The 22,079-nt window shown below is 52.2% G+C and overlaps 1 protein-coding gene and 1 long non-coding RNA gene across 7 annotated transcripts in view; one reads left to right on the top strand and one right to left on the bottom strand.

Annotated features, from left to right (window-relative positions):
• Window positions 1–20,413, bottom strand: part of ARAP1 (ArfGAP with RhoGAP domain, ankyrin repeat and PH domain 1) — a 60,963-nt gene extending 40,550 nt beyond the window's left edge. For 2 of the 5 annotated variants that reach the window (XM_070473284.1, XM_070473287.1), the window contains exons 1-2: window positions 20,300–20,412; window positions 3,274–3,355 (exon numbers count right to left, since the gene is read on the bottom strand). The gene's annotated coding sequence lies outside the window, so the exon portion shown is untranslated. Of the gene's footprint in view, window positions 1–3,273; window positions 3,356–7,869; window positions 7,940–20,087; window positions 20,229–20,299 lie in introns of those variants that run through there. The other 3 variants (XM_070473288.1, XM_070473285.1, XM_070473286.1) reach the window with 3 other exon arrangements.
• A 92-nt stretch (window positions 20,414–20,505) lies between these two features.
• LOC139037126 (uncharacterized) lies at window positions 20,506–22,074 on the top strand. Of its 2 annotated transcripts, none has more exons than XR_011489948.1 (3): window positions 20,506–20,591; window positions 21,259–21,297; window positions 21,869–22,074. It is a non-coding gene; the product is annotated as an uncharacterized lncRNA (long non-coding RNA). The 2 variants fall into 2 exon arrangements; XR_011489947.1 differs by having other exon boundaries at window positions 20,506–20,706.
• Window positions 22,075–22,079: the final 5 nt, after the last annotated feature.

Genomic DNA, 22,079 nt, shown 5'->3' with positions numbered 1-22,079 from the left:
AAACTTCCATCATTATTCTTATTCATACTACTCTAAAAGTTCAACAAAAATACACCACTGGTATAAAAACTGGAAAAGAAGACTTAATCCATTACTTAAATATAATATGAGTTCTGAAATGGAAAACCCGAGAAGTTCAGCTGAGAAAGTGTTATAAATAGTAAAAGAATTTAGTAAGATAGCTAGGTTCAAAGTTAATAGAATCAATATTGATAAACAATAACGAAATAGAAACCAGGATGAAAGACCTCATTTACAACAGCATCACAAAATAAAAGCCACCAAGAATAAATTTAATAAGAAATGCATAGAATCTATAGGGAGAGAAATGTGGACTGATATTAAGGGGCAAGAAGAAGTTCTAGATAGACGGAAAGACATTATGTTCCTGGATAGACAGCATCATACAGATATTAACCCTAAGTTAATTTATAAATACGTACTATCCTACTAAACATACACACAGAACTTTTTGGAGGGATGGGTGGTAGTGGCTAGACAAGCTGATTTGAAAGTTCATGTGGAAAAACAAGCAGGAAGAGCAGGAAAATTCTGGAAGTGAAGGAGTGGGTAAAGGAAGGGTAGAGTGAGAATCAGCCTCATCACATATTAAAACATATAAATTAATTAATAATTAAAACAGCACAGGTTAGGGACATCCCTGGTGGTCCAGGGGTTAAGAGTTCATCTTCCAAAGCAGGGGGTGCAGTTCAATGCCTGGTCAGGGAACTAGATCCTAGATACCACAACTAAAGATCCCTTAGGCAGTCAAATAAATAATTAATAAAAATAAAATTAAAAAAAAAAAAGACCCAAATACATTTAAGAACTTAGTAATACAACAAAAGTAACATCTCAAACTGTAGGGAAAAGATGGATTATTGAATTGTTAGTACAACTGCATAGCGAGCTACAAGGCTGGACCCCCATGCCTTACAACAGGATAAGTTACAATAAATGATGAAAGGATATGAAAAATCTTTGTCTGAGAGACAAAGGCCTTTTGGAAATGACACAACTCCAGAAGGATAAAGAAAAGATTAAAATATTCAACTGTAGACAAATAAAACATTCCTGCACAATTAAAAAAAAAAAAAGACACCATAAGCAAGGCCAAAGGATAAATGACAGGGGGTATCACTCATACCCCAAGTGTAGGCTAATTTCCTATACAGTTAAAAACACCTAGAAATAAGAAACAGAGCAATAACCTGACAGATAAATGGGCAAAGATGATGAACTGGCAGAAAGAAACGTATAAATGGTTCTAAACACAGGAAATGGAACTTAACCTCCTTATGCTGAGTGGTGACAAGGTGAGGCATTCTCCTCTCAGGACGGGGCAGTGCCTCTGCGAAGGGCAATGCCACCAGAGCTGAGAAAGCCTCAATGCTCTGGGCCTTCTGACCCAGCCGCCCGTGCAGGCTCCCTGGTGCACGTCCAAAAGGACGCACATAGGGTATCGGCTACCGCACTGTGTACAACGACAAAACCTTTGAAGTAATCAAAATACCCAAAGACTGGAGAATGGTTAACTAAACTACAGTGTAATCACACAGGAGAATACTGAGCCATAGAAAATGAGGAAACTCCTTACATATTAGCGTGGGGTGACCTCCTAAAGGAGTTGCTAAATGACTAAAGAAAAATGAGGAAACTCCATAAAGGAGGGAACTCTACATGCTGATGAGGATGACCTCTGATATGTATCAACTGACTAAAGAAAGGTTCAAAACACCATACAGAACATGTTGCCTTTCATATGAAAAAAACACAATAATAAAACCAAAAGGAAAGGATAGATTAGTGTGTGTCCGCGGCTAAATGCAGATCTCTGAAATGATACAGAGGAGACAGGAGATGCTGGTTGCCTCTAGGGAGGAATGCTGAGGGCTGAGGGATATGGGAGGGTTTGTTAAAAATTTACCAAAAAACACATGACCACATGCACATACTGCCCAGGCTCTCCCTGGGCCCAATCAGCTTCCCTGGAAACCCAGCTCCAAGTAGAAGTAAACTTTTCAGTTTATATCTTTTTTTATTACCCAAATTTTAAACTACGTGAATTTTTCTAAAAGGCTCCTGTGGGTCCCAAAGGAAGACACAAACAGAAATACATTTGATGTTCTTTGATAAGGGGCTCTCAACATTATAAAGACAGCAGTTCTTCCTAGGTTAAGCTAAAGCTAACACAATCCCAATTAAAATTACCCACAGGCAGATTCTGAAGTTCATATTCAGGGAATTCCCTGGCAGTCCAGTGGTTAAGACTCTTTGCTTTCAGTGCAAGGGATGCAAGTTCAATCCCTGGTCAAGGAACTAAGGTTCCCCTATGCCACGAGGCACGGCCACAAAACAAGGTATGGCCAAAAAAATAAAGTTCATATTCATTGATATTAAAGATCTATTGTTGGATGGAAAAGCAAGTGCAGAACAGTGTCTTATTATGTAAAAATCTAGGTTAAAGAAAACAAAAATATATACATATACATACACACACACATATACACAAAACACTCGGATGTGTATACAAGACACTGCTGTTGAGGAGGAGACTCCCAGCTGGGAGGACAAGAAAGGGAGGGTTACCTTTCACTGTATCCTCTTTATTTTTTTAATTTTATATCATTTTCCAACAAACTACAACTTAGACAATAACATGATCATCTGGAAGTAAGAATAAGACCATTACGTACCAGGCATGGAAGGAAATCAAGTAATCAGGTACACACCCCACCTGCATCACTGATCCCTACTTGACTCCATCCTTCAAAACCCTCCTGGGAAGCTCTCTGCAAGATCTCTGGCCTCACCCTCTCTCTCTGCCTCTTAACCTCAGTTTCTCAAAATAGAAAACAGGAGCTTCCTTGGTGGTCCAATGGTTAAGACTCTGCCTTGCCACACAGGGGATACCAGTTTGATCCCTGGTCCAGGAAGATCCTCTGTGCCACAGGGCAACTAAGGCCATGCAGCACGACTGCTGAGCCTGTGCTCAAGAGCCCACGGCCTGCAACTGTTGAAGCCCACACACCACAGAGCCCGTGCTCTGCAACAAGAGAGAAGCCACCTCAACAAGAAGCCCACGCAAGGCAACTGGAGAGTACCGCCCGGTCTCCACAAGCAGAGAAAGCCCGTGTACAGCAACGAAGACCCAATGCAGCCAAAAATACATAAATAAATGGAAAACAGGACGTTGGGTCTCACCTTCATGAGGCCTCAGTGGAGGCTTAGCCTGCAACACCCAGCCCAGCTCCCCACTTCCCCCTGACTCACCGGTGGGGCTGCCCAGGATGCTGGGGTCCCCCAGAGGCAGCAGCTACTCTGAATGGCTCCTCATCTTGGCCTGAGGTGGAAGCTGCAAGGACAAGGGTAAACGTGAAAAGTCGAAGAGACAAGGTCACTGTGAGGGGCTGGATGCCAGGAAGAAGAGGAGGAAAGGGGAAGGGGTGGGGGGAAAGATGGGGAAAAGGAAAGAGAAGTAAGATAGTAAGAAGGGGAAGAGGATCGAGGAAGAGAGGGGAGGGCTCAGGGAGCCGAAAGAAAGCAGGAGATGGTTAAACGGAGGAGGGCCTTCCCGCGGGGCTGACTGACAAGGGGGTGAGGAGCAGACCCAACAGGCCTGCCTGGAGGTGGAGACCACACCATGGGAGAGGGGAGCCAGGACCCCCTGTTCTCTGGCCCTCCCCCAGGACCAGTGGCCTGGCCAGGAGGCTGGACTGGCCCCCAGAAGACATGAGGAGGGGGAAGATGCAGCTCCACGACTGAGGCAGGGCCCCCACAATGCAGAGTCTGCCAGAAAGAGAAGGGGACCCTGGGGAGATCCAAGGAGACAAGGCCCTCCCTAAGCCTGGGAGCCAGGGGGTTGGAGGGGTGAGGCAGGGCCACAAGACCCCAGGGGCCCTGCTCCTAAATGTGCATGGGGACCAAAAGAAGGTGTTTCCAGGCAGGAGAAAGAAGTAGCCATCCCCAAGGGCAGGCCACCAGCAAGGCCAGGAGGCTGGGGCTCTGCTCAGGAGGGTGAGTGGAAGGGACAGGTCTTGGGCAAAGCCACGCTTCCTGCCTACTGCAGGGTAAACCACAAACTGCTGGTCTGCAGGGTGACTTTAGGGGGTACAAGTTTTAAAAGTGAATATTTTAAAATAAATCTTAATTGGAGTAGGAAATGGCAACCCACTCCAGTATTGTTGCCTGGAAAATTCCATGGACAGAGAAGCCTGTTGGGCTACAGTTCATGGGGTCCAGTTCGACATGACTGAGCACGAGCACGAAAATGGAAAAACAGCAATGTATATTAAAAAATTTCAGGTGTAAAAAAATAAAATAAAATAAATCTTAAGTAATTAGTACTTCATAAAGAGTTTGGGGAAAAAACCCAAAAAACGGCACTGCTACTCAAATGATGTTTTTTTTTAAAAAAGAATTTAATAAGACAATGTAGTCTTTGGGTTTCCCAGGTGGCTCAGTGGTAAAGAATCCACCTGCCAAGCAGGAGAGGCAGGTTTGATCCCTGGGTCAGGAAGATTCTCTGGAGAAGGAAACAGCAACCTGCTCCAGTATTCTTGCCTGGATAATCTCATGGACAGAGGAGCCTGGTGGGCTACAGTCCATGGAGTTGCAAAGAGTTGGACACGACTGAGCAACTAGATAGCAGCAGCAAATAGTCTTTACTATCAATACACACCAGACACCTAAAGCACTTTTTATTAACTTGTTTAATTCTCATAGCAACCCTATGAGGTACATACCTCACAATTTAAGATGAAGCAACTGAGGCACAGAGAGGTTCAGTAACTTGCCCAAAGTCACACAGCTGGGAAGGGGCAATTTAAACATAGTCTAGACCTGCAATACAATAACTTCTAGAAGCCACATACGGGTACTGAAACTCCAGATGCGACCATATAGTGAAGTGTGCTCTATACAACACACATTGGATTCTGAAGACTTAGTAAAAAAAAATAAGAACATGAACTATCTCAATAACTTTTTATTACATAATGAAATTATAACATTTTGGATATTTGGATTAACTGTGGTATTAAAATTAATTTCACCTATTTATTTTTAATGTGGCTACTAGAAAACTTTAAATTGCATTTGTGGCTTGCATCACATTGCTACTGGACGGTGCAGCTCCAGACTCATAACCACTCTACATACAGCCTTTCAAAAACGACAACAAGCTCTAACTGAGCAGCTGCTGCAGGTCAGGCACTGTTCTCAGGATTCCACATGGATTGATGCAAGACAGCCCAACCAGGCTACTGGAATGACCAGGGCTGGGAAACAGGAAACCACCTCTCCATCCCTGAGAAGTGCCCAGCCCCCTCCAGGGCCTCTCTCAAGTTCCTATTCCTGCACTAAGGGCTTCAGGCCAAGGTCAGACTCAGGGACTCCGCACTGACACACCTCTAGGACAGCTCATTCAAGGCATTAAAAGCATGAGCCAGACCAACCTCGACCCACCCTCCAGGAATCTCACGCTTGACGGCATCAGATACCACCCAGCCAGCAAAAAAACAGCCCACAGGGCCCTCACCAGTCTGGGGGTCTGGGAAGGTTTCCTGGAGGAAGCAGCCCTTTGAAATAAGAAGTTTGGAGCAGTGTGTTGCTGAAGCATGCTAGGGCCTAAGACAAAGAAAAAAATCTGCAATACTAAACCTCTTTATTTAAATTTTGGATATTTTGCTTATCTTGGATTTTTTCATTAATTTTTATTTTAAAAAAAATATTGCTGAAAAATATTTATCTGGATTACCTTGAGCTTTTCGGCCTCCACTCCCTTATTCTGTCTCACTTGCTCCACCCTAATTCTGGTCTGGAGTCTGGAGGTTTAAGCCTTTCCCCTGCTATGACACATCACTGAATTTCCACTGCAGGGAAGCAGGGACCAGCAGAGGAGAGTGTCATCCTGTTGCGACAGCCTGGCCACAAGTTTGGGGGTTCCCCTCCCCAGCACCCCAAGGGCCCAGCTCAGGCTTCAACATCTCACCAGCCCACCCAGCTCCTGCTGTTACCCTGGCTCCCCCCAGCAACTCTGCTGAGCCAACCTGGGTCTCACTTCTGCTCAAAACCAGTCCCACAGTTTCCAGCGTCCTTAAGTATACTCCTCGGACCATCCTTCGACCCGCTCCAGCCCTGCCATTTACAGATGAAGAAACAAACACCCACAGGGAGGAAGTGACTTGCTCAAGTTGTCAAGATGTGCCCCAAGCCCCAACCAGGCTCAGTTGGCCCATCACTCCCTCAGTTTCATTTTTGGCACCAGCTTAACACACGGAAGCCCCCCAGATGGTCTGCTGACAATGAGCAAATGAACTACATCCTCCCACCTTCGGGTGCTGATGCAGCTGCCTCCTCCAGAAAGTCCTCCCTGACCGCCCCCTTGGGCTCCTAAGCCTCAGACGCTGAGTCATGCAGCTCAGTGCTGCTCCTGCTCTGTTCCTGGCTGTCCCATTTGTGAGCGGGGTCCATCTTTACCCAACCTCCAACCTGGCCTGAGAGCCTGCACCTTTTTGTTCCCCCTGACCTCCACAGTAGAACCCAGGACCTGACTGGGCTTACTTAGGACACTACTCAGTAAGGATACTTACTTAGTCCAGGAGTAAGTAAGGGTCGTTTAGAGTCTCTAACCCATGCCAACTAGTCCTTCTTCAGGTCCAGCCTGTGTCCCTCTTGCTGGAGCCAAAACTTTTACACTTCTGTCCTTTACTATTCCAACCCCAACGGCAGGGTTTAAATCTCATTGCCCCCTTCTCTGTCCCAGCCCAGCATCTCTTTCAAGCATCCCTGCCCACTCCTGACTGAGGACCCCAACACTGCCAGTCCAGCAGGAAGGCAGCCCTGAGCCTCAGCTAAGGACAAGCACACTCCCACTTCCTTGGTTTCCTAAATACCTGCCGCATGTCCAGCCCCCGCCAGATTTCCACCTTCACCTGAATCATCCCCATAAGTCCCAAGCCTGGGATTTTTATCCCATTTCAATGAAGGCTGTGTGAGGTGCTGGGTCACTTGCTAGAGCCAAGAGGGGGCCTTCAGAGGATGTGACTGTCTGGTGGAGGCAGAGAAGCTTCCAGGGGGTACTCGTGAGCTGGGCCTTGAAGGATGAGCAGGAGGCTGCACTTCTAAGCCAAGGGAACCCAGTGTGCAGGGCCCAGGGATGGGGAAGGACCTGGCAGATGCAGAGACGGGGAGAGCTCAGTGGGGCAGAAACAGGGGACCAAAAGGATACCCGGGGAGGCTGAGGGGTCTGCCCTTGGTGGCCCATGTGGGTGTGAGCCTCCTTTGCATTCTGATTTGTATGAATGAGTCAGGCCTGCATCTGGATGCCTTGCTGATTCTAACTCCTTCCCCACTCAGCTCTGGAGTCCTCTCAGCGAGGACCCTTCCCCAACTGTATTTTCAAAGCCCCCCCCCACCCCCGCCAGCACAGAGCTGTGCTCCAGGTGCAAGAGCAGGCCCAATGGTGGGGGGAGTGGAAGGGGAGGAAGGCAGGCCGAGAGCTTCAGACCTGGGGCCTGTATCTCTTTATCCCCAACCCCTCCTCCCGCTCACAGCACCCCACCCAAGGCAGGCTGGGCAGGGACCCCAGTGCCCAGACCTCAGGAAAGCCCTCAGTCCTCCACACAGAAACTAAGAGCAGTACACATCAGGCTAGACCCAGGTCTGCTAACCACAGCCCACCCATACCACAAACTGCACACCTCACACAGCCTCCAGGGACACACACCTTCCACCCCACCTAGCAGCCACACGACCGGCCTCACCCCACCACACACACTGCCGTCAGTCCCCACGCTCACGACCAACAGTCTGACTGTGGACAACTGCCCAGAGCCCCCCGCCCCCAGCCCAAGCACCAGGTCATACCTGAGGGCAGGGTCACCCTCAGCTGCTCCCCTCCTGGCTGTTCTCAGGGTTCCGTTGATACAGACAAGAGGACTTGGAGACACTTCCCTCAGATATGAGGAACTAGGTGGGGGCTGGGTTCCCAGCCCAGAGCGTGCAGAAGTGGCCCCCACCCTCTGCAGACCTCTGCCAGCTCTCTCGGGCCCTGCCAGGCAAGGCAGCAGGTGCAGCGCTCAGGCAGGCAGCTGACAAACCAAGAAGCCTATTTTGTTTCTAGGGACTGACGGCCACATGGGCTCCAAGGAAGCACGCTGGGGTCTCCTGCCCCAACCCCAGCCCCAGATCTCTGCCCCTTCACCTGCCCTCTATACTTCTGCCTCCCTCCTGTCTTTGATGTAGCCTGTCCTCCGGGGTCCCAGGAATGATGGCGGCTGACAATGTACAGCCCGTAGGGCAGTGAGGACCGACTGAGCCAGGCCCCAGGGCTTGCCTCGGCCATCTATCTGGTGGGGAGCTGGGGGTCACCAGCTTTAGCCCAGAACCCATCCTCCCAGGACGCCAGGCAAGATCAGGTTCCGGTTCTGGCTCCATCACTTTTCACCTGAAGCCCTGGGAAAGTCACATCACATTCTGAGCCTCAGTGTCCCCTTCCGCAGAACAGAGCTGTCACCCAGATGACCGTGACACATGACCATGTGTGTACTAGAGGCCACGCTCACTCGGCATCTGCTCACTCCTCCGCTGCTGAGATAGACACTTCCTGTTCTGAGCCCCAAGGCCTTGGCTGGGCCTGCCCAGAAGGGTCCTTGGTGCTGGCCCTTGGTGCTAGCCTAGACACCCTCAGCACCCTGGAATTCTCAGTTCCCCAGATACCAATGACTCCTGCACCCTGCCTCCAGCCATGTCCCCCTACAGGGCTCCAGACCGGATATTCCACTCCCTCCTGGATCTCCTTCTAGGGGAACCACAGATACAGTGCATTCTCCACTCCACAGTGAACCCACCCATTCCCCTCTCCTGGGGAAAGCAGGCGAGGCCATTGAGCAAATTAGACAAAGTACCTCTTGCTGAAAGAGCCCCATAGCAGGGCAAGCAGCTCAGCAAAGAGGACAGGCTGTTTCAATCCCCCTCTCCCAGCCCTCCCCCAGCCAGGTACCCTTGGGCAGTGTACAACATGCACATCTGAACCCAGCAGACCAGGTGAGAGGCAGGATATTTTAACAACCTCCTTAGGGCAGCCCTGTCAGCATCACCCTAATAAATACAAAACTAGTTTTATTAATGATCAGTGGACATTTAAGGGACAGTGAACTTCCCTGACCTAAATTCCAGACCTACTCCTAACTCCTACCCCAATCTTGAAAGATTAATCACTTTCTACAACCTCCATATCTGGACTGTTTAAAGTTTTCACAGTTGCATTATCACTTTCATAATTAGAATAAAAAATGATAAAAGTATTTTCAGTCTATTAGAATTGAGTTTGTCCCAGTTTCTCCCCTAAAACCATCATTATATAGTAGCTTTTTTATTTTAAATATAACATGCATAGAATACCAAGAGAACTATAGTAGATGAAACTGATTTCCTGGGCCATCTGGACTGGAAGATGCAAAACTTAGCTGCAAAGCTTACCTCCTCCCTCACTGTCTTATCCTCCCGAAGTTCTCAGACATAGTTTATCAAATAACAACCTCTGCCAGCCACCAACCAGAAGTCCAGAGGCCAATCACAGGCCGAAGCCCACGGCCCTTCAAATGGGAAGTGGACTGAGTCCTTTATGAACGGGAGACTCCAGGGTTCCTGTGGCCTGCAGTTAGACAGCATCTGACCCCACCCTATCAATGCCCCTCACCCACATTGCCCCAAACCTTCCCACTCTTATGCCCAAGCCCCTCTCTACTCTGGAGAGGACGAAGTGTGAATGTCTGAAGTACCTCGCTCACAGTAAATGAAATGGAAAGTTGAAAGGCTTGGTTTTCAGGCCTTGTCATAAGTCCACGACAGACAAACAACAGCACAGGGCACTGTATTTAATATCCTGTGATAAACCATAATGAAAAAGAATATAAAAAGGAACATATATGTACTGTATAACTGAATCAACTTTAATTCAATTAAAAAAAAGTCTATGACATACTAGCTTCCTTGGCCCTACCAGTACCCGCCTCCCAAACAGATCACCCTGGATCACTCCCTCCTGTTCCCCCGTCTCCCCACTGCCATGTTTCTAACTCACCCCTCTTCTCCATCTGCCCCTCCTCAGCCGGCCTGACCCCTGGGCCCTCCTCCCTGCCTCTTGCCATTCTGCTACCTTTAACCAGAGCATCCTCCTCCTGCTCCTCTATCCACCCCACTTCAAGACAGAGCTCTTGCAAACCCAAATCCCACAGCCCTGAGCCACATCCATCCACCTTCCCTAGACCCCCAACCCTTCACTCTTCAGGTCCCACCCTTCTTGCCTTGAAGGGTGGCCCAGCCAGCCGCACTGAACCTGGAGAGAGCCGGGGCCCTCTCATCAGGAAAGCTCAGGCTCTGGCCTGGCCCCCTGGCACCTCAGTCACAGACACAGCCTCCTGGGCTGGGAACGCCCTAGGCCGGACAGGAAGCTAACCCCCACCAGCTGTGGTATACCACAGCACAAGTCCAGGCCAATCCACCTCTGCGACCACTGCCCCCCAGGAGGGGGTCAGGGGGGCTCTTAACACTACAAAAGAGGCAGAAACAGGAAGAAACAGGGCTGACCACGTGGAGGATGGGAGTGCACAGGGCTGATGAGGGGCTCCCAAGCAGCAGCAGTGGACAGAAGCAGACAGGTCAGTCAGACCCTCTTCACACCAGAGGGACTGAGGACAGCCCTGGCTTGACAGGGGGTGTAAGGGCAGGGGGGAAGGCAGCTTGACTCTATCCCCTCTGAGGCAACCAGGTACCTAACACGCCTGCCACCAAGGAGGAGAGCCTGGGGCTCCTCTGCACCCAGAAGCAACCTCCCAGGAAAACAGGGACCTGACCCTGTCCTCTCCCTAAGTGGGTCCCTGGAAGTGACAAGCCAGAGGATCAGCAGGCCCCTTGTTGCTGGCACCTGAAAAGAGGAAGCTCCTGCTTCAGTGCGTGGAGGTGGCCAGATGGGCAGGGTAGGGGCTGGAAGGGAGAGAGGGAGATGGGGGGCAGGGGGCGGGGGACCAGCCCCACGGGCTCTGGTCTCCAGTCTGTTGTGGGACCTCAGCTGCACCCCACTCTATAGTCAGATAAGAGGCAGGAAAAACTCTCCTCTCTCACTCACAGGGAACATTCTAACCCACTTACCTGACACAGCCATCCCTGCCTAAAAAGACAAAAGGCCACAGTTATGGAGTGCTTCCCACCTACCAGGCGCTGGGCCAACCCTGCTACCTGGATAGCCTCATATAATTTTCATGACAATCTAGAAAGTGGAAGGTTTTAGCCCAACTTTACAGACGAGGAAGAAACCGAGTCTCAGAGAGGTTAAGCAACTTGCCCAACATCACACCGGAGCCCCTCCTTTCACTCCATGTCCTCAGAGGGGAGAGTGTGGCGATCAGGAGCAAGGAGGTCAGGTGGGAGAGGGGAGGAAGGATGAGTGCAGGCTGAGAAGGGTCTTGAAGGCCACTCTAAGACACTCAGCCTTACTGTCCAGACAACAGGAAGCTATCAAGGGCTGTAGGGTGCACGGACTGCACAGGCAGGTGGCCACGGGTCCTACTGCTGTGAGACTAGGGAATTCACTTAACTTCTCTGAGTCTTGGTTTCACCATCTGTATACTGGGCTTGTGGGAATAAATGTAAGCCTTCAAACAGAGCCCAGCCTACCAGTTCTCCCCACCCCCTCCCCCAGTGACTCCACATCCCTCAGAGTAAAAGCCAAAGTCAGCACGAGGTCCACCAGCCCTGCGTGGTCTGTCCCTGCCTCAATATCACCCAACCTACTCCAAGTGCTCTCGTCTAGGGGCTGGGCCCTGGAGCTCCCTCTGCTGAAATGCTCTTCCAGACACCGGTGCAACTCACTCTCAGGCTTTTTCCAGCAGACAATGGATTACATATTTATCTGTTCATTTGCTAGTCTCCTCAGGTGGATGATGAAGCACTGTCTCATTCATGGCTCTATCCCCAGTGGTTACAAGTGTCTGGCCCGGGGTGGGGGTGGACGAGGTGGTGGATGAACGGACATCTACAGAGTTCCTGGTCAGGAACTCGGGGCAGGAGCCCGTGACATGGGTAGGGTAAGGGATGGCTGGAAGAGGCAGGTGTCAAGGTTCAAGGTCCGAGTCCGGAGCTCAAGGAGTGAAAGATTTAACTCTGAGATGTCTTGGCACCCTCCGTGGCTGGGCCTGCCCCTTCTCTCCACCTTTGAGGTTGCTCCAGCCACTTCCTACTGGGCCGGCCAGAAAAACACTGCTGAGAGGCCCTCACCCACACAGGGGAAGTCCTGACTCTCAGACACCACTGACGGTTCCCTGGAGCAGGTCTGAACTGCCCGAGGCTTCCAGAAATCTCTGAGCTCAACACCTGCCTCTCCTGCCTGCCTGCCTGTTCCTTCCACGGCTCCCCATTTCCCAGTGGGGCTTAAAGGGCCCCCACCCTCTGGCTCCCGCCCCTCATTCCTCCCAGTTCATTCCCTCCACTCACTGCTGGACACTAGATCTCCAGGACTTCGCTCACCATGTTCCCTCTACCTCGCCCTTCAAGTGTCACCTTCTCCAGGCAGCAGTTTCCGACTCCCGTGGTCACAGCCTGGGTCACACTGAGATGTCACTATCATTGTGTCACATATACACACACTCTCTCTTGCCCCAGCTTTGGCTGGGTGCCCCTGAAGGCAGGACCGGGGTCTGATTTCCCTGCATCCCCAGCTACCAGCCTAAGGTTGGCAGACAGTGAATATCTACTGCTTGAATGAAATCTCCTGATTTTACAAGTAGAGAGCTAGGAATCCAGGCGAGTGATGATGTACCCAAGGTCACACTGCTATCAGTGGCTGGAACCTGGCCTTCAGGCTCCCAGACCAGGTGCCTCCCATTCTGCTCACACCCACCAGTTATAACTCCAGTTTCTGCCTGTCAGATCCCAGCCCTGTCTTTTCCTGGCCCCACATCCCCAAGCACCTGCTCCTGAGGCATTTAGGAACCTCCTAACCCAATCCTCCCCAAGTCCAGAAGGGGAAAGTCAGCCCCAGAAAGGAACAAGAACCTAACCAGGGCCACACAAGTCCGGACAGAACCCAGACCACCCAGCCTGAACTGAAAGAACTATTCCCAGGAAAAGAAGTACCAGGGGGAAGTGACCTCAAAAATACTGGAGTAACCCCCCATCTCCAAGTGGCTGGGCCAGTCTCACACTAAGAAATGTGGATTTTCAAGTCACAGGCAGTATAGGCAAATGAGTGTTTGGGTTCACGTCCTGGAACAGAGGCCCTAGAACCATGAGACACTCCCTGCATCTCTAGCCTCCCTAGACTCAGCTACCTGTCTTTACAGCAAGAAGGAGACACCAGGAGGAACAGCCCCAGTCTGAGGAAAAGGCATCACTGACTTAATGGACATGAGTTTGAGTCAACCCTGGGAGTTGGTGATGGACAGGGAGGCCTGGCATGCTGCAGTCCATGGGGTCACAAAGAGTCGGACATGACTGAGCGACTGAACTGAACTGAACTGAACTGAGGGAAAAGGTAGGACCTGGGCCTCCAGGACCCCTTTTCCAAGCAAGAGACTCCAGCCCAAAGCTGTCTTACTGTCCTCTGGCAAAGCTCAGTCCCCAGCCTGCCCCTCGGGGAGGCCCTGTCTCCCTAACATGCTAGAGCCTCTGGAAACACAGAACCACACAGGGCCTGACTGGGTGAAGGTCCCCATTCAAATGGGCAAAAGGCTCACCCAGCTCACACACCAAGGAGCGTAGAGCCAGGGACATGGAATGCTAATGGCACCCACACAGGCAAAAGCACTGTCCCCCAAGGAAGAATCTGGGTCTGAGAACACACCCATAAGCACACAGGAACACGCAGCAGAAAGGGGCTCACCCAGCCAGGAAGTCTTGCGCTTCCCTCATGGGGAGGGAACAACTCTCAACCCCACGGGGCAACTCCTGCCTCCATGCCCAGGTCTCTTTGAGGTCAACTGCTGTGCCCACAGGCCCACATGGGCACTGGGAGGAGATGCGGGAGGCACTGTGAATTACCTGAAGGCTCTCAGCCAAGGCCCAGTCTCCCTGTCTCCCAAGGAGGCTCAGTGCCTCCATGGCCCAGGTCTCTGTCCACCATCCCATCAGAGCCCTTGAGCCTGGCTCTGACACTTCAGAGCTGGACCTGGGCCTGCTGAGCCATTCCACATGTCCCAAGAGGGCCTGGTACGCCAGTAGTGTGACCCAGGCATTGCTCTGTGAGCCGAGCTGGGCCTCTCTCAATCCTAGTCCGGTATCCAGGAGGACAGCCCCATCCACCCCCAGGGAATGAAGAGGAGACCTGGCCTCTGTCTGTCTTCTCCCCTACCCCCATTAAGATGGCTATCTCTTCAGCTACAACCTAGTCCATTCTAGGTCCTGGTTCTCAGATTTCTTGAGAGGTGTGTGTCTCCTGGGTGTGTCTGCTGGGAGCAGTGGGTTCAAAGGGCACGCAGGGCCTGGAGGTGGCTGGGCCACTGTCCCCCCCTCCCCACCCCCACCCCAGGCAGCCCTGAGAAATTTTCCGGGCCTTGTCCATCTGGCACCCGCTGGCCAAGGTGTGGCACAGGGCTCAGCCTCAACTCAGGATCCACTCAGCCCATCTCCAGGCTCTGCAGACTCTTGGACTCTCCAATCTAAGAAAACTGGAAGCTGGGGATCCCCAACACATAAAACCCTTGATTCCCAATGACCACAATCTCAGACTCCTAAAATCCCAGCTGCCCAATGTGGGGAGAGGGAGTGCGGGAACGGAGAAGCCCACCCCCACCCCCCATCCATGCTGTGTGGTTTCTGTCCCCGAGCTGTCTAAATCTGGGAGCCTGGGAAGTCCCAGGTACTGCTTTTTTTTTTTTTTTTAAGAGTTGAGTATTTTAAGGATTTACCTTTCCTTCTGTTCTATAGCAGTTCCTATTGAACATACTCATAAATCAACAGGAGATATCTGGGTTGCCATAAAACTTATATTTATCTCAGCATATTTCTATAAATACAGATATTTAAAAAATGGTGCTGCTGCTTCTTGCTTCTTCCCTGAAGTTCCAGGAAAGTTGAGTCTATGACCAGCCAAAGGTCTCTCACTGAACCAGAGGCCAGGGATAGACCAGCCAAGGACCTGACTCTAGGCCTGATTATAGGCAGAGCCCTGGCCCAGCATCATGGTGGGAGAGAGAAGGAGGGGAGGGAAGGAGAGAAGGGGATGCTAAAGGCAGGGCAGTGCCCCCAGAGGGGGCAGGGAAGGCGGCAGAGGAGACCCGGGCACCTGGGGGAGGGGGCAATCTGCGTTGGTGCATAGTCAGCCCGGTTCCTGGGTTCTCGCTCCCCTGTCCTCCAGTCTGACCCACCCCAGCACTGGCCTGGCCAGAAGGAGGGAGGGCAGGGCTGGGAGGGCAGGGCTAGGCTCTGCCAAAGGCCCTGGGCAGCTGAGATTCCAGGTGTGACCTGAGGGGCAGCTGTGAGAGGTCAGGGTCCTGCCCTGCCCTCCCCTCCCTCTTGCCCTCACAACAATGAGGAGGAGGAAGACTTTGCCACATCCTCCTCCCAGGGTGGGGTAGGTGTGCTCTCTGATCCCTGAATCCTCCTTTAGACCCCACTGGCCATGGGCCTCACACTCTTGACCACAGCTGGTATCTGCTTCTCGGCCTCTTAGCTCTGGAACCATGTTCCCCAGGCTTGTTTATTCAGGCTCAGACACCCTGCAGGTACCAGGCCCCAGGTGCCTGGAGAGGAATCCATTCCGGTGTGAAATGGAGTATTTCCTTGCATGTTCCCATACACAGAAAAGCGCTAAATTCCTTAATTTGAGATATCTGGTTTTCCTTAATTAACAATAATCTTTTGATGTTCAAACTACCTGCCCCTTGTAGCAAGCTTCCGTGACTCCTCCCCAAGCCTCCTGGGAATAGTTTTCTCAGGGTCACTGGAGATGCTGTTTCTGAGGCCTGAAGTCCTAAAAATTCCTACGAAATAAAACAGAACCCTCAATTGCTAGGTTGTGACTATTTCTTCAGTTGACACTGGTTTGGTCAGAGAGGAAGACTTGGACTCTGTGACCAGGCAGGTGAGCAGTGCTTAAAGGAAGCTCAGAGCTTCAGAGGCCCAGAAGGCCCTGACCAGGTGGGGAGGTGGAGTGCCTCAAAGTCCCAGTTCTCCCTTTCCTCAGCTAAAAGATTCTAGGCAAGCCACTTAACATCTACTGACCTCAGTTTTCTCATCAGTAAAAAGGAGAACCACTGTACTCCACCACTGCCCTTTCCTGTCCAGTTTATACAGAAGAACCACTGTCCAAACTGGACGGGACAAGGGCAGTGAGCAGGAGTTCCCTCATCCTAGGGCTGGGCATCTGAGGGTTAGAACTTGATGGCACCCAGTACAGCCTGCAAGCAGGCATCCCATCCCCACAGCACATTGCCAGCAAAGTCACCTGCCCAGTGGCCCTCCAGTCCCTGCCTGCCACCCCAACCAGGAGTTTCCAGAGAAGGACAGGGTTTGGCTCGTGTCTGCCTGCAGTATCTCCCGGTGCTCAGGGTTCTCATTGTGAAGTCTCAAAGTTCAGACTCCCAGCTCTTCCATATAATGAACAATCTCAGGAAAATTACATAACTTCTCAAGGCCTCAGTTTCTTCATCTGTGAAATGGGAACAGTGCCTACTCATAAAACCATTGCTGAGGATTAAATGAAATCACTACATAAAATGTTTAGCACGGTGACTGAAACATAGTAAGTGTCCAAGAAACATTAGCTACTGCTACTAGTATTACTATCAAAAAATAATTTTGTTATTGAATTGGTCCCTTAACTCCACATCCCCTCCCTGCGACTCTGACTATCCCAATGGTCTGGGACAGACGTCCTGTGTATGGGACAGAATCTTTCTTCCCCTTCTGAACTACGTTCTAAAGGATGAGACAGAGAAATTCCACGGGAAGGTCACGTGGAAGACCAGCTATGCACTGCCCTCCCTCCCTCCACCGCTGGCCTTCCCTGAACCTGGGGCCATCTGCCTTCAGGGGCTGGGACTGTCCTCCCCAGAACCCTGCTTAGAATCTACAGGTCTGGGGGCCTGACAGTGGGGTGGTGGGGGGGGGGGTGGAGTCTAAGTGGACAAGATGTCCTCTCTGATCAGGGCTGGGGTATTGGTGTTGAGTCCCCGAACTTTGTTGGGAGTGCACTTGTAGGGACTCTCTGAGGGCCTCCCCATATCCTCCAGCTGTTCAAATCCTTGGTGCAGAATCTCTTCCTGAAACAAGAAATGCCCCGCCACGCGGGGTTGTGGAGGGGGAAAAGAGTCCAGCCTGACTGAGACGCAGGATGGCCCAAGGGACTGGATTCTGCTCCTAAGGGAGGGCCTGGTCTGCTTGGCTGGGGTCACACTCTGTGCTAGAGACTGCATTGGCCACTACCCAGGAGAAAGCCCCTCACTGAGAGGAACTGTGGATGGAGCTCAAGGACTGAGCTCAAGGAGTGATGTCAGGCTGGGGGAGGAGAAATCGGATCAAAAGAGGCAAACAAACGCCTGGGTCCTGACCCTGCCTCTACCACTTATTTGCTGTGCTCTTGGGCAAGTTATTTAACCTCTCTGTGCCTCAGTTTATCTATCTGTAGGATGGTCCTTGACTTCTAAGCTTGTTGGGAGGACGAAACTGGTTAACACATGTAATAGTGCCCACAGAGGTGCTGGTGCATTTGCCGAGGTCATTCTCACTGAAGCTATTACTCAGCTCTCTCTGAGGCTGTTTCTTCCCCTGTGTTACTGGATGATGACCCTTGTCTCACGGAATGATGTAAAGTTAAAAAAAGTAACAAATTTGCGGTATCAGGCACACCATAGGTATTCAAGTCAAGTAGAGCTCTCTCCATTTCCCTTTCCTCTCCCCAAGAGGGCCCAGATGAGAAGTCGGGTCACTTTGGAACCCCCTTCCTGCCCCACCCCAGCCCAGGGCTTGCTGTGTGATCCTGGTCTGATCTCTGGCCCCTGACCTCAGTCTCCTTATCTATGAAAAAAGCTTCCGGGCCAAGTGATTCCTGACTGTCCATGCCCTCCTTCCCACCTCCATTCCGTCCTTCCTTCTCCATTTCCAATTCATGTCCTACTGCACCCACTCCTTCAGCAACAGAACCCTGGGAACCCTAAAGTGGGATGGAGGGGACAGCTGGTGGGCAAGAGGTACCCGCCTGCAAGCAGCCCAGTACCCACCCCAGGTCCCCAAGGGTTAAGATCCAGAGTGAAGGGCGGGGGGCCAGGGTCAGTGCTGGACAGACGGGCCTGCAGCCCAGGGCCTGCCTCCCCTCCCCCTATCCTAGGAACAGAGGCCACTTGTTTGAGCATCAGCTGGCTGGCTTTGAGCTCAGCTAAAGGAAGAGTGGGGTGGGGAAGGGAGAGGGCCCCTGGAGAGTGGAGGGGGCTCCCTTCTCTCCTAGGGCTTTGTACTGGGTTAGTCCACACCTAGCCCCTTGGACTCTCAGAGGCCCCTTACCCCTCTGAAGTGACTCCTTCCCCCCAGGTTCTCCCTGGGGGTGAGTGTTCTCCTTGGGGGTCAGTGAGTGTCTCCCAAACACCCTTGGTGGAGATGGGGGGTGGATTTAGGCTCAGACAGGCTCAATTCTTGCTCCAGCAATCTCTCTCTTTGGAGCTTAGGGCCAGGTCTTATCACTCAACCCTGCAGATGGGGAAATGGAGAAGTTTGGGAACTTGCAGAGTCGCACAGTTTGGTGACTGTCCCAGGTCCCAGTCAGTCCTGGGCTCTGCAGTCCCCTTTCTCACAGAGTTCTAAGGAGATCCAGGAGGTCTGATGGGGAGAAAACTTGCCGGGCGGGAGGGGGCGGGGGCTGGCAGTGGTGGGGAAGACAAGCAACCTGCACAAACAGCTGAGGCTTGACACGTGGAAAGGCATGACTGGAGTGCGAGAGATGGCGAGGGGGGGGGGGGGGTGAGGCTAGGGTTGACCGGAGAGGCTGAATGCCCCCAAGGAAGCCTGGGAGAAATCTGTCCACTTCCACTTCACAGTTGTGAGGACTCTCACCTGGGAACACCCCCTCCTGCCCTACTCCAATGAGCAAGCAGCAAACAGGGAGAGGGGATCCTCAAGGCAGCGTCTGGACCATGCTCAGCCAACCATAGCACTAGGGGACTGTCCTCTCTACACCCGACCTCTGCCACCCATTCCAGCCACTTCCATCTCCTTGTCATTCCTCAAACACACCACACAAGTTCCTGCCTTTATACAAGCTCTGCCCTCCTCTGAGGGTCCTTATCCTTGTGAATTACCACTTAACTGCCCAGGCCCATTCCAATTATCTCCTCCTCCCTGAGCCTCAGTGTCTGATTCCACCTCAGTACCTGTCTGCACCTGTATTCTGACTCTGCTGGGCTCCTTCTACCCTGTAATGAGCTTGCTGGGAGGTCTCTCCCAGCCTAGACACTCTGCTCTCTGAGCACAGGTATTCTGGATGTCTCTGTCTGGACCTTGCTGCACAGTCAAATCCTTCCCTGAGTACTTTCATACATCTGTCCAACCCTATAGTGCTCTCCCCACCAAGCCTGGGAATCAAAGCAGGCTCCCCGGGACAGAAGCCTTGGGGTAGTGGGGAGCATATACCAGATGCCGACCAGAGCTCCCCAGCACTAAAAATCAGCCCTGGAGATCTGGGACCAGATACCCACCCCACACCCTCAGGCCGCATTCTGAGTTTGCTTCCTCCAGTCCCAGTAACCCACTCCCGGCTTGACCCCGTTCAATGAACACACACAGCTCCTTCTTTTTCCAGCAACTGGGCCAGGTAGGGGCTCTTGGGAGGGCATGCCCCCATTTACTGGTGGGGAATTGGGGCGCAAACACCGGAAGTCGTCTGCCCAAGATCACTAGAGCCCCAGGTTCAGTGCATAAGGTCATATGAAGCAGCAGACCTGTAAGGGTCTCCGCCGTCAAAGAAGCGGGAGCCTTCATTTCACAGATGAGAAAATCAAGGCACCCGAAAGCGGGTTAGCTATGGCACCTGGGAGGCTTCACGCCAAAAGGCTAAGAGCTGGAAGCCCCCTTTTCCGCCGGTTCGCCCTCCTCCCTACCGTCTCTGGTCCGACCGCATATCCTCAGGAGGCGACTCCATCCCCGCCGCCAGTCAGAACAGAAGACGTGACCTAGAGAAACTCCCGCGGAAGTAGGTGCCGGGCGCAGAGATGCCGCGCAGCCTCGGCGTTCCCTTCCGCGGAATGGGGAAACTCCGGGCCACACCTGGCCAAGAAGCGGCGGACGGGGAGGCCCCGGCTGCCGCACTGACCTGTTCTGATCCAAGACTCCACGCGCGTAGCCAGGGCCCCGGCGCCGCCAACGACACCGTCGTAGTCAACTCGCGGCTGCAGGCCGGGCGCGCCCACCCCGCCGGGCGCTTCCGCCCGCCCCACGTGACGCCCCGGGGAGGGGAGGGCGGGGAAGGAGGCCAGGACCCGCCCCCTTCCCGGCCACGCCCAGTCACGGTCCTGGAGTTCGTCGGCCTTGCGGACACCTTGATCTGTGCGTCTCCCCTGTCCATCTCGCTGCTCACAGATCTGTCTACGTCTCCTGAAGCTGAGGTCTGCCTCCACCAGCCCCGCCTTCTGAGTCTCCCATCTCCTCCTGAGCCTCTCCGCCTCCTGCCACCCCTCTCCCTGGGAGGGACAAGTCACAAACCGCCCCACCCCCAGAGCGGTAAGGGGCACTGGGAAGCTGGAAAACCCAAATTCCTGACCTCTTCCTCCAGGAAGTCCTTACCCACTTCATTCTTTGAGAATATCCTACTTCTCCCCCTGGGCCCACATCTCTTAGGAGCAGGGTGGTGGGGAAGATGCAAGTCAGTGTTCAAGGATCCCTTAGTTAAAGGCTGCAGCCTGAGATCCCGGCGGCCAGGCAGCTTCCCTGGCCTAGAGAATGGGTTTCTACCCATCCAACCAGCATACACAACAGATGAGGGCCTGGGGTTTGACAGGCATTCCCAGGTCCTGGTCCAGGGCTGAGATTGGATGTCATTAATTTGAGCACCTACTACATGCCAAGCCCAGGGCTGGGAAACTTTTTTCTTCTATCTCAATCTGCCTGAAGGTAAAAACTATTACCCCAGGTCATAGATTAGGAAACTAGGCTCCAAAGAAGCTCCAGGGCTTGCCCAAAGATACAAAGCCAGTATTGGGTAAACCGGCCAAGTCTTAGTGAGTTACAGAATCTCCTGCCTACCCTTACTGGATATTCACCCTGCCCTTCCAGGAAAAAGTGGACTCCAAGTGTCTTCCTGACAAGGCAAAGGTAGGTCGTTTCCCGGGAGAGTGCAGGGCCAGATCTTGGGGAGAACTTCTGGCCCCAAAATTCATATAGGGTACAAAAACACTGGAGAGGGGTGGAGCACAGGGCCCTCCTCCTGACCTGAGAGCAGAGGTGACCCTCAGGCAGCAGAGGGCACCTGTAGGCTACAGAGAACAGGAGAGGCCCAGGCATCCCTCTAGACTTCAAAGCTGCCGTGGGGAACACAGGACCAGGGGACTGGCATCTTGGCAAGGGGTTGGAGGCCCCACCTTCTCTGTTAGCACAGGTCTGAGGTAGAAAGGACTCAATTCACAGGGCCTGGTCCCTTCACTACACTGGAGTCTGATGATATTCCCCCTCAACCCCCAAACTTCCTCCAGAGAATGCTGCCCCAACCTAAGCTCTGGGCCTACAGCCCTGTGGTCTGAGATTCAAGGACCTCTGCCCCTCCTTCTGTCACAACAGGCACGTGTCAGACCCCCAGTCCTTAGGTTGGACCCAGGGAGCCCTAGGCTGCAGGTCTTACAATAGAACCCCATTCTCTGACCCTGACCAAACCTGCTTCTTCTCTTAGAGCAGTGAAAGGTAACCTAAGAGCCTGAGTGAATGGCAGGATGAACACACGACAAGGACAGGTGGATGAATGAAGAGTAAACTAATGAATGAACACAAGGCGAATGAACACACCACGGACAGGAGAGTTGACGACCACCCCCGCGTCACATGGGGATGTCTAAAGGAGCAAAAGCCCGTGATCAATAATAAAATTAACAAAATGAACTGTA

Source organism: Odocoileus virginianus, chromosome 10, assembly GCF_023699985.2.
Source record: "Odocoileus virginianus isolate 20LAN1187 ecotype Illinois chromosome 10, Ovbor_1.2, whole genome shotgun sequence".
Taxonomy (NCBI): Eukaryota; Metazoa; Chordata; class Mammalia; order Artiodactyla; family Cervidae; genus Odocoileus; species Odocoileus virginianus.
Note: the sequence above shows the minus strand (reverse complement) of the source record. Positions and strands in the feature narration are given on the sequence as shown.